Below are 12,573 nucleotides of genomic sequence, written 5' to 3' on the forward strand. Positions count from 1 at the left end.
GAAGACAAGATCTCTCATAGCATCTCTCCACCTTTATTTAATCCACTGGCAAACCCAGCAGTGACATGACTCCCATTAAAAATTCCTGGAGCAGAGCACGCTGCTGCTCTCTAACCTCAGTGATAGAAAAATGAGCACCATTTGTAACAGTCACACGTACCATGATGTTACTTTGAAAATATTTCCGTCATTGTAAGCCACTGGATTGCTGTTTTTCCAGGGGTATATGCATTTTTCATTAACACATGAAAAACAAGGGCAGTATGATGGGCTTCTCAGAAGAGACAGGAGGCATTTTTCACAATCCCTTAATTAACTCAGGAGCCTAAAGGGCTTTCTTACATGTTCCGACACTGCTTTTGTCCCATCATGGTGGCTTCGGTGACAGAACCTCTGTGGCTTGTGCCGATACAAACTGCAAACGATACCAGGGATCAGTGAAAGACAGATTGCACAAGATCAATTATTACAATAATTTTTAGCACTATCTCCCCCTCATCTGTTCTGTCTTGTGGCCTAGGGCACACTGAAATGCTTTGTTACTCTAAAGCTGCATTTGCTGCTTTAACACATCTGTGAGAGCTTTGTGACAAGCCAGACTACTCCTGGTGATTTAAATGACATTATTTAAATTATGATCTTATAAGTTTAATGTAGTTGTATATTAGTTTTTTGCTTCTTCCCCAGGAAATCCTTTTCTGCCCTCTTTTGTGTGTATTTCTCATGTGACCCTAGATTAAACCTTCACAAATGCACTATATAGCATGTTCTGCATGAGCCCGCAACCCTCAGGACACTATTCTCAAACGTGTCCTCTTGGAATGTGATGTTGCCTCAGTTGGTAATGTTTTTTGTTCCTCCACTTTTATTAGTTTACATAGACACAAAGTCAAGTAGGTTCTTAAAGTCTGTGTTGTCCAAAATCATTCGTGCTCAGCTGCAAAGGAAATGTGTCGGCCATGAGGCTGGTCTGACGCAAGAGGCCCCCAGGAACCATCCTACGGGTTCAGCAATGGGAAAGCACAGTGTAAGGGACAAAAAACCCCAAACCAAAGGATTTTAAAACTGAAGTTTACCAGTTTGCTGAAGGGGATGTGCACCCAGGCTGCTCGCCTGGCTGAGCCGTGGGCCCGGCACTGGTTCCGCTCCCCGTGCCCTCAGGGTGCCATTTTACCTCATTTCACCTCAGCATGGCGGAGCCAGTACGTCTTGTCTCTGTCCTGCTCCTGGCTCCCCTGCCCACTCAGGGAGTGGGAAGAGCTCTTGCCCACATCCTCAGGGAATGCCACAATGTGACAGAGCTGTGACTGTGGCCCCTCAGCCCTCCTGAGGGGATCCACGGGGACACGCAGGGCCCCGCTGCCATTGCCTGCTGTGTGCAGGGCGCCCACTGCACAGGCTGGCCTAGAGCTGCGTAAGGACTTTCAGAGAAGAAGCTGAATCAGAAGAGGAAGAATGATTTAAACAACAAAGCTGTTCCCATTTTGAAGACAACGCTGTGGCGTATTTTGGACACTGGAGCTTGGTACTTCCAATTCGTGCTGTTACCTGTTTTCCTGTGTTTTCCAGCTACCCTGCCAGCACACAGGTCACACAGCAAGGTGAGCATCATCACCGAAGCAACAAGTCTTATGAAGCCCACTGACAATCCTGTTTAATTATTGGGCTTTGGACTTGTTTCATTTCAGAACTACTTTGTTTGGAGGCAGTACTAAAATCCTGTAAAAGAAAGGCAAACAGAGCAGCACGTGAGAGGCAGCTTGTTAATGGTGTGCACCATGGTGATTTTACTGGGTGATGCACATACCTATGCATGCACGTGTATCCCAGTGTCATGGGACAGATAGAAGCATTGATTAAAACCATGCCTTTCCCACAGCTGGGTTAGATTAGTCCAGAGAGAAAATATGCAGCTTAAAATCTCTGTGTATAATTATCCTGACATGTTGCTTATCAGAAGGCACCCTTTCCTGGTGCAGCTTGGCAGATGAGGAGACAGGAGGAATAAACACAGAAGTTGCCTATTTGCAAGCAATGTCTCTGGTTTCTGACAGAGGTTGACTCATGGCTTTAATAAATCTCTGGACATGTTAGCAATGGCTTGATTTCAGCCTCAGAATTATCATTTGTGTGTATACTTCCTTCTGCTGAAACCAATAATTATCAGAGTCTAGGGTGAGAACAACTTTCAGATTGATGCCAATGAGAAGAGCACAGTTTGGTTGATCAGGGTTTCAGGGCAGGGGACAGTAGCAGTGGGCAACTGGAGGGGCTCCTGCTTTCAGAAAGCCTTTGTTTGGAGGAAAATGCAAAATCAAGATCCTCGGGGTGTTGGCGGTGGTGGGTGCTGTGTCAACGTTTTAAAGACAGGGTAAGATATCAAACAGACATAAGGACTCAACTGAAATCAGGATATGCCTTTTTCATAATGTTCTAGTGCATCGAGTCTGAGAGAAGTATCAATCAAGCTTAATATCAAAGATGGGATGAACTATGTCTGCTCTGGGCAAATCCAGTGCTGCTGGGAGGTGCTGTGAGGGTCCCCAGACAAGGCAGTGCCCTTGTCTGCTTCTGCTGAACACTGCTGCTATTCCATGAGATGCCAAAATCCATGCCTTGAAGGGTTTGTGTACTGTAAATTAGGCAGGTAAGTCAATGGGATAGTAAGAATGAATGAACAAATGAACATTATGTGCTAGGGAAGTAATGCAGTTGGCAGTGCTTAAATCCAGCTGTGCAGGAGAGATTTACTGGCTGCTGTTGTTTGTATTCCCTCACATGAAATAACCCCAGTCCTATACCAGCTGGTTGTGTCTGCTCATAATGTAGTCCCTCTAGTCTATAGAACATTTGGAGTTGGGAGCCCTGACTTGCCTCCCCACTCCCTGGCATACTGTGTAACTTAAAAAGAAAAAAAAGAAATAGTCCTTTCCTTCATCTGTCAGACAGTCCAGCAGCTCCCTGCCCTTCAGGAGATAGCTTAATAAGTCCTTCTGTCATCCATGGAGAGGAATTTTCATTCTCTCCATAACATGGTACAGGATATTTGTTAATTATTCACTTTGGTCAATGCACAGGAGCAGGCTCAGGTGCTGATTGCTATCTGGATGCACAGGAGCCATTTTCTGAGGAGAAACAGCAGAGCCCTACGCTTAAGATGCATTCCTGACTGATCCCGTGCCATGGCATTAGGGAGGGTGATGCCAAAACACAGTGTGCCCAAAAAGTTGTCTGCAATAGCATCATCTGCAGCGTCACTGACAGCACCACTAACACCGAGATCAGCAGCAAAAGTGCTTGGGCTTGACCCTTTTTGCCAAAATGTTCTTGTTCTCTGTATTTTGGGGGAAGAGGGGGAAAAAAAGAAGTTTTGTTCCCTGCAGGGTTCTGGGGCAAGATGTATTTGCCTGTCCCTCTGACCTGGCAGCGGGGAGATTGCAGCCCACACCCCTGAGCATTGGGTTAATTAGTGCCTGGCTCTTCCCACGCTTCCTGACCTCTGGGGAGCATCAGCCCATGTTCCAAACCTGGAGCTGCCTCACATGAGGCTTCATGCACATGCAGTACACCTCAGTTTTTCAGGAGAGAAACGTGTTGGTACAGAATTACCTGAAGCCACCTTAGAAGCTGTAGCTGTTTTGGTGGGCAAGCTCCTCTTCAGTTATGAAATAGGGCAGATGTAGGAACTCCTGAGGATGAATTGCTCCCTCAGTAATGCACTACAAACAAGCCTTGGTTATGCAGTGAAACCCAGGGGAAAGACCCTATCTGAGCACCGACTGAGCCTGCTGCTGCCATCCCAGGCTGTTGAGTGCTTAACACAGCAAATCTGACCTTCCCATAATAAAGATTTGTGTGTGGTTATTTAGGGTTTGAAATAGGGCACCTGAAGAGATTTTGATCACTTTATCCTACATGGTCCATTGGGAAAATTGAACATCTTTGTCCTCCATATGGACCTGTTTCCATCTCAGGTTGTGTGGCTCCTTCTGGCCCTCTCTTTGCATTGCTGAGAAAGGGAAATCTACATCACCTTTTTTTTTTTTTTTGTCTCAGACTGAGTATCCAAAAGTGGACATTGGTCACCAGTCTTACATCCATAATCCCAGTTGTTTCAGTGTTCTCCTCTAGGAGGTGTGTCAGAATGACAGGATAACCAGGCCCCTCCATCCCATGCTCCAGTCCCCATTGCCCCAGGGACTTCTTGGAGAGTCTCACAGTCCCCCTGCTCCACTCAGCTAGGGGTGTTTTCCTTCTGCCCTGGCCTCATGGAGCCTTTACCCCAGCACCCTCACCCTGACATACCATCTGAAATGTCCTGAAGGCCTCCTTTCTGCTATGTGCTTCCCTCCTCTTTGACACTGGATGCTGGTCTTGCTTTTCCCCTTGCAGCTCTCCCTCTCTCCTTTCTCGTGGCTTTCTGTTCCTCTGTGCCCCCTCTGTTTCCTGGCTGCTTATCTCCATTTCTTCCGCTCATTGTTCCTGCAGCTGGAGCCAAGCCCCTGCCACTGGCTGACGGGCACCAGGGGCGTTTGCTTCCTCCCCTTGCCTCACATCCCCTTCCAAGAGGGTCTGTGGGTATCAGTTACAGGGAAATTTGCCCAATCTTTGTAGAATTTAAACTCAAATGCCCAAGAGCTCTTGGTACATTGTTGACCCTGTGGCAGCCCTCATGATTTAACGTCAAATTTCTCCCACTATCCCAGAATGCCAAGAAATTAAAGTGCTGGAGATGTTGATAGGCCTGGCTTCTCCTTGGCTGTGTGGGTGGACAAAGTATTCTTCCCTAGCTTTGCCCCTGAAACCAGAGCACAACAGAACAACTACAATCCCCAAACAGCTGATATTTAATACTTCAGGCGGTGCAACTATTCAGTTCCTAAATATTTTGTCTCAGGACTTATGGAGTGGCAACGGAGAGCTTATTGTTATTAAGAGAAGTATTGGGCAGCCTTAAATCTCACGGTTTGAGGAGCCCTGTGGGTACCTCTAAGTGCTGGGTAACCTGTTGCCCAGCGTGGACAGGTTCTTCTTGAGCACAAAGCACAGCACAGGATGTTCTTAATGCACTACTTGAGGAAAAGGGGTGGGCACCTGGAAGGGAAGTCGAGGCCAGAAAAGAGTGAAGGCTGAAACTGGGTGGGGAGGCTGAAGTGCTGCCCAAAAGGGATAGAGGGCCAAAAAAGAGGGAGAGGCTGAAAAAGAGCAAGGAGGCTCAGTAAAGAAGACAGAGGGCAAAAAGGAGTGGAGATGGAATAAACAAGGAAGGCTGATAAAGAAATGGAGGCTAAAAATGAGAAGGAGGCTGGAAAGGAAGTGCAGTAACAAACAAGGAAAGAAAAACAGGAGAGTAAGAAGGAGAGAAATACAATAGAGGCTGAAAAGGAGTGCAAGGCAAAAGAAAAGGGCAGTGAGAAGTAAAAATGAGTCAAGGAAAAACTGAGGCTGCAAAACAGTAGTGGGTCAAGAAAGGGTGGGAGGGAGAAAGAAATGCAGAGGCTGAAAAGGGCAGAAGGCCACAGTTATGGGGGAGACAAAAAACTTCCTCCAAAAATAGAGACAAAAAATGTGGAAGGTGAAAAGAGGGGGTGAGGGGGGGCACAGGGAGGGGCAAAAAGTGGGAGGCTGAAAAGACAGGGGAGGCTGGAGATCAAGTAGAGGCCAGAAAAAAGTAAAGGCCAAAAAAGGATGGGAGGCTGAAAGGAGGGCAGAGGCCAGGAAAAAAAGTGGAGGCTGAAAAATGGTAGGAGGCTAAATTGGAATGAGAGGGTGAAAAAGTCTGGAAGTCTGGAGAGAAGGGAAAGGCAAAAAAGAGATGGAAGTTTTAAAAGGGATGGGAGGCTGGAAAGCAAAACATGGCCATAAAATGTGAAGCCCTAAAAATGGTGGGAGGCTGAAGAGGTAGAGGAGGCTGGAGGGCGAGTAGAGGTCAGAAAATAGTGGAGGCTGAAATGGGGTGAGAGTTTGAAAAGGGGTGGGAGGGTGAAAAGGTGTGGGAGCCTGGAGAAGGGGTGGGAGGCTGGAGGATAAATTTGGGCAGGGCAGGGCAGGGCAGAATTTGAAGTATGGTCAAGGTATTACAACCAAGCCCCTTCCTCTGAGGCATAACTGAGAGACGAGAGCGTTCTATTGAAATGCCAGTAAGTTGGATACTTTTCCTGGGTGAAGGTACTTCTGGTTGACAATATTACCCTGTGTTTTCCCAGACAGACTGAAAGGTATTTCAGACAATGGCTTCCCAGCTGTCAGTGTAGGGTTAGGGCTATTCCTCAGTGTTCAGTGCTATTCATTAAGTTTACTTTATGAGGGAAAAAGTTTGCTTTTTCAGCTTGAATGTATTAAAAGTACATATACATCAGTTTGCTAAAATATTTATGCTTATAATTTGGATTTTATGAGGTATGCTAGCTTTGTGCCAACACTGTGCTGTTAACCTGTGGCTCCTTACACCTTGCCCATAAAATACAGGTAATTCACCCTGAAGAGTTTCATTTATCTGTGCCCCACACAGGGCTTGGTACCTTCAGTGTAGGCAGTGATGTTTTCTGCTCTATCCACAAAAGCTGGAGCAATAAGCAGGTGGGAGGTTCTCCTGTACACTGATTTCTGTGGTCACAGAAGGACATGTCCTTAGAGAAGGCAGTCACGGTCAGCTCTGCCCCAAGGGAAGGGGTTGGGTTGTGGTATCTTGACCACACTTTAAATTCTCAGTTAAATAGCAAATTGCTGTCAGTGGTGATGATTATTGGGTGTGGGAAGTGTTTTCCATGCCTCTGCAATGATAACAGAGCCAATTTTTCAATATTTTCAGGCTGTCCCAGTAATTACAACATATTTTAAAAGCCATGTTTTGTGTGTGAGTTTAGATGGCCGGTGCTGTGCCTTTCCCCACCTTGCAAGCCTGTAACACAGAGGGGTGTGGAAAACTCTGGATTTGCATTCTGGAACTCCATTTTTGTGGCCCACAATGTCACACTGCCTGCACTGTTCTGGGACAAAAGGATGAGCCCTGGTGACCTCAACTGAGGATATTTCCCTGTGTAGCATCGTACGATGACGAGCTGTCTCATCAGTAACCTGCAAACTTTTCACATCAGCTCCTGGGCTATAAAAGTCCTCACAAATGTAGATAATTAAAATTTCGAATCTTCCTGAAACACAGGCTTTCTTTAGGTTACCTGTCTAGTCTTTTTGAGCACATTAACTGTAATATTCACAACCTTTTCGCACTAAGAACGTGCCTGTCAATGTTTCTTAAAAAGAATAAACCAACTTCTAGCTGTAATTACCCCCAAAGCATCATGGCTAATTACAGCTGTGCCCAAAGTGAAAGCAGGGCTGCAGCTGCTGGGAGCAGTGTAACATCAAATGCCACCAGCTGTGCCCCATTACTGGCCCTCCCAGTAGTCAGGAAAGAAAAGGAGTAATTAGGGGAGTTTGGTAAAATGGAATGGTATGGCCTGGCTGGGCTTTACCTGCTGCAATAACATGAAAGGTGTTGTCTTACCTTGGGATGGAATTTACTGATTAGTTTCTGCTTGTTTGCCTTTTGATGGTGTGTTTGGTTCATCTGCTTTAATCGGGGGTAAAGAGCTATAGGAATGAGACTCCTCTGCTAGAGGAATTGTAAATGTTTTATCAAGCTTGCTCATGTAATTCTTGAAAGTTGCCCAGAACTAAATGCCAGTTCCAATCTCATAAAAAGTAGCAGGTTTGGCTACAGCTGTGTAACATCTTGTGGTGTGGGTTTGGATTTTTTTTTCTTATGTTTGGGGGTTTTTTGGTTTTTTTTTTCTTTTTTTTTTAATCTACTTCTGGAATTCTCACCTTCTGTGGTGAGAGCTGTGCTCAGTGTTCAAGGGTCTGTGTGTGAGCACCAGAGCCAGGCCACCTTAACAGGGTGAATTGCAGGCTTTGCTCTAATTTGAGGGTTCTGCTTGCTTTTGTGACTGTGGCTATGAAGTTCTGAATCAAACATGTTGTATTTGCACTTGAAAAAGGGTGCTTGTACCTTTTCAGGGCCAAGCCACTGCTTGGAGTAGGGGTCTGCAGGTTGGTAATGCAAGCAAAAGTTCTGCTTGGAGCAGAAGATATTTCCTAGGGTATAAACAGATCTCCCCAACTACCCTCAACTTCAGAGCACTGAAAAACAACTTCCTTCTGGCTCTTTAAAAAAAGCCCCTCTATCTGCCCTACTCTGAGTGCAAATACTGATTTGTCAGCAAATGTCCTGTGAAACCTTCAAGTGTACCCTGAGCAACTTTCAAAGCCAGCTCTGCATTAACATAGGCCAACAAAATCACAATGCGCTCCTGGTTTTAGCTCTGCACTGCTCGTTGGGGTGTTTTAGCTGCTCTTGGGACAGTGGATCTTGGTTTCCAGATGGTTTTTTGAGTGGGAATCTTGGGAATAATGACAAGTTTTCTGTTAGGAATGTGTGGATGGGAGAGGGTTGTGCAGGAGGTTTTCACATAGGAGTTGGCTGTTAGTAGCTCGTTGGTTGTGTAAGGCTTATTGTAAAAGGAAGGGTGACTCTTAAGCTGCAGGATGGAATGAAGGATGTTAATTTAGCATGAATTGATGAAAACTGAATGTTTTGTAAGGTGCAGTATAGGGGACAAAGTTGAGGTTGGCTGTGCAATGAAACTGGTACAGAAAATTAATGCCAAGTGGTCCAAGGAAGGTGATGTCTACCTGGTGTGTTTGCCAGCATCTCAAGTGACTATAAGCTTGAACTTCAAAAAAATTCAAGGCAATTTGAAATAATTGTGAAAAAATGTTGGTCTTGGGCCATAGCTTTTCTTAAACAGTAAAAAGTGCTTTTCTCCCTCCAGAAAAAACTTGAGTGAAAGTGGACCACCAGGGATAGGTAGCATAGAAATTGGTAAATTAATGTGAGGATTTATTTAGGGAATTAATGGGTATTAAATTCCCTAAAATGGTAGGCATTGTACCACCACAACTGGGACCAACACTGCGTTCCAGAGGATGCAGTTCAGGCTCTTTAAGGCTCACGTTACTCAGGTGAGTCTCAGTCCAGGGTCTAAAGGAGCTAAATAGATACCAGGAGCTCTTATTATGACCACAGATTGGTTTATAATCGCTGCCTGTTACATTTTGCACTGGTACATCCCAGTGACAGGAGAAATACATTGGCAGGACTGTGATAAAATATATTGTTGGGTAAGGTAAAGTGGGTAAGGAGCCAAGTTAAAACTGATGGTAATGACAGTCTTTGGTAAAATTTTTCAGTTCACTTCACATTTATGCCTATAAAGGCCAAAAACCCCAAAAAACTTTAGTCTGTAGGCTCTTTAAAATTCAGAGCAGAGTAGGAAAGGATAATGTGAAGAAGTTAAGAATGCCTTAGATATTTCTTGGGTGAGCCTTGGTGCCTAGAGCTGAGAATTTTGTTTTACCTACTTGATGCAAAGCACCAATAACATTCATTATTAAGTGACAGAGAGGGGACAATACAAGGTTTCCAATTTTATCCAGAGCCACTCTGTTTGCTTTTCTCAGCATGCCAAATGTCTGTGCTACAGACCATGAGCTTGATATTCTTGGAATATTGGGGTTGAGTTTTCCACTACACTGTTCCCAGTACAAGTTTTTTTAATGCTGTGCCCTCATTTTTATTCTGGGGGGTTGGTGAGTTTTTGTTTGGTTGGTTTTCAATCAAGTTGGCCATACTGAGAATATTCTGACTCTTAGATGTACAGAAAGGACAGAGGTTTCTCCTTCCATAACTACCAGAAACATTCATGGATTCTGCCCACTCAAAATTTTTCAACAGGATACATAAAAGAAATGCAACTTTTTGAACAAATTGAGTAATTTATTGTTTAAGAATGCATTTAAACTATTCATTCTGTGTTGTGTTCTCTTCAGAGGAGAAATAAACATATAAAACAGAAGTATATCTCATTTTTCAGAGGCTTATGAGATGCTGTTTATCTCGCTTCTTTTAATTATATTTTGAGAGATTTCTTGGGCCTGGATGGAACTTTTGCAGAGGCTCTCCCTGACTCAAAGTGCTTTGAAAATCAGTTGGTCTTTGTGGCTGTAGCACATCAGGTTGATGGGAGAGCACCTGTTAAGAAAACAAATCTTTTCGGTGTAGAGATTAAAAATACGCTAACTATGCATTCCCAAACGACCTCATTAAAAGTTCTGCCCTTTCCATACAAGGGGAAGACTGTGGGTTATGCTGCGAATTACAGGCTTAGTTAGGAGGCAAATTTCTCCTTTTCCCTGATTTTCAAGGAGAATGCCTAGCTTTGTGGTTCCTTGCACGCAGCTGAATGGCTGCCTGTTCCTGCATGTGTGAGTCATTCTCTGGAGGAGATGTCAGAGCAGTATTATTTGAGTAGCTGGGTGGGAGTGCAGCCAGATCATCCTGCTCGAGTCATCCAGACAGCAATATTTCACCAGCCCTACGGACTTCTGGCTCACGACATGCAGGGCTTGGGAGAGGCAGGGAAGGGAGAAGAAAACCCTAAGTTGAATGCTCTTCCCGCCCCTTGGCCCTGCTGTAGGAGCAGTGCTCCAGAGAGGTTTTTCCCTGCCTTGCTGTTTGTCATGGGAATAAAAGTTGTCCCAGCGCTGAGGGGGAATTTTTGTAGGCTTGAAGAAATTTGTTGGCTAACAGAAATGTTTCCTACCATTGTAGCATTTCTGATACATTAGTGCTGGGGACAGAGCAAACCACAAAATATTCTTTCTTAATGGAATTATGAGTCCAGTAGCGTTGACCAGTGTTTAAGACCAACACTACAAAAGTATAGCTAAGTGTCTTTTTTAACTTGAGGTTCATTTTTCAATTTCTGTTGTTGTTGTCATTACATTTGTGTAAGAAATGAGTTAACACTTTGAATTTCACTTTCTTGGTTTGACCACAAGAGCAGGACTTGACTGGAAGCCAAGGATTTTTAAGCAGTTCCATGAATTGGGAAGTTCCAAACCCAAAAAGCTTCTCGTTCTTCATTCCCTTCATTCTTTTAAAAATAATGCAGCTATGTTCCCACTGGCAGCTTGTAAACAGCTCAGAAATCCCACTCTCGGGAATCAAAATAGGATGAGTTCAGAAATTTGCAGACACACTGCCACACAAAGAACATTTTCTTTTACAAACTGCTCTACTAGGTAGGCTTGGGGAGGTTTCTGGAATGGCAGTTCTGACCTCTTTTATGATTAATGATCCTGTTATTTAGTTTAGTAAGAGTTTTTAGGTGATGGTGTCCAAACAGAGAGGCAGGAACTATCCTGCTGGGGCATGAGAAGATCTGGGGTGATTTGGGCTTGTTTCCTTGCAGGAAATAGGGTCTGTAAAGGAATAAGTGCTAGCACTTAGTTCATCTTCTAAGGAAGTGAAGCCTGCAAGAAGCCAAGATTTGTAGATATATTGGATATCTATCACACTCCAGCCAAGACTCTACATCTCCTTTGCTCTAAGCAGTGCTGGAGAGGGAGGGTGGAGCAAACTGGTTGCTTTCTGATAGCATCTGGTCAATTCTTTTTCTCCTTTGGTTCTTTTTGTCATTCTTAGTGAAATTCTATGTATGTGTGGGTCATTTAATTTTGTAGTGAAACCCTTAAGATTGCAACAATCTGTTGGAGGAAACATGAGAGCAATTAAACGATGTCTAAGTGATTATCTGTTTCTCATAACCATCCATCCCTCCTTTCTTCATCCCTCTACACCTAAATATAGGATGTCTCCATCTCCATTGTTTTTAAAAGAACAAAATGCAGGAAAGGGTTGGATTTTGTGGGTGTTGTCTTAGAATGCTTCAAAACCCACGTACAAGCAGTTTACAGCCTGTGCTTGGAGATGTTCAAGGCCGGGTTGGATGGGGCTCTGAGCAACCTGGTCTAGGGGGGTTGGAAAGGGATGATCTTTAAGGTCCCTTCCAACCCAAAGCGTACTGTGATTCCATGATTTTGGCCTTTTCTCATCCTCAGGACCTTAACAGCTCCATTAGCTGCTGCAGTCCTACCAGATGCAGAACTGCAGCACAGAAACCTGATGGCAAACAAAGTTCTGGCTAACCAGGACAACAGGGGTTTTGTGAGTGACTTTTGTGCAACACTTCCATCAGAAGTGGAACAGCTCTGCCAGTGTGGCTGCAACAGCTGCTCGGAAGCTGCGGGTGCTGGTGCTCTGCAGGCTGTGGATCACTGGCTGGACAGACTACAACCTTCTGTTATGGTTTTTGGGAAGTTCTACCAATGTCTAAAGTGAATAGAAATTTAGAATAATTTGGGTTTGAAGGGACTGCTGGAAGTCACCTAAATCTGGTTAGATCAGACTACTGCTGCAGTTTTATACATCTCCAAGGATGGACATTCTGCACTCTGCTCCAGTGTTTGACCATCCTTGTGATGCAAATGTTTTCCTTATCATTATATAATAATGTCATTGTTATTTCTGAGGCCTACCAAAGGCTATATCTCATCTTAATGCTGCAGTTTAACTGGATCTGAAACAAATAGTGAATGAATGTAAAATATATTTGTGAATATCTTTGTATTACAACTGAAGCTGAAAGAAGTACTTTCTTCCAGGCTAGG

This window comes from Myiozetetes cayanensis, unplaced genomic scaffold (genome assembly GCF_022539395.1).
Source record: "Myiozetetes cayanensis isolate MyiCay16 unplaced genomic scaffold, myiCay2020 scf9, whole genome shotgun sequence".
In the NCBI taxonomy this organism is placed as follows: domain Eukaryota; kingdom Metazoa; phylum Chordata; class Aves; order Passeriformes; family Tyrannidae; genus Myiozetetes; species Myiozetetes cayanensis.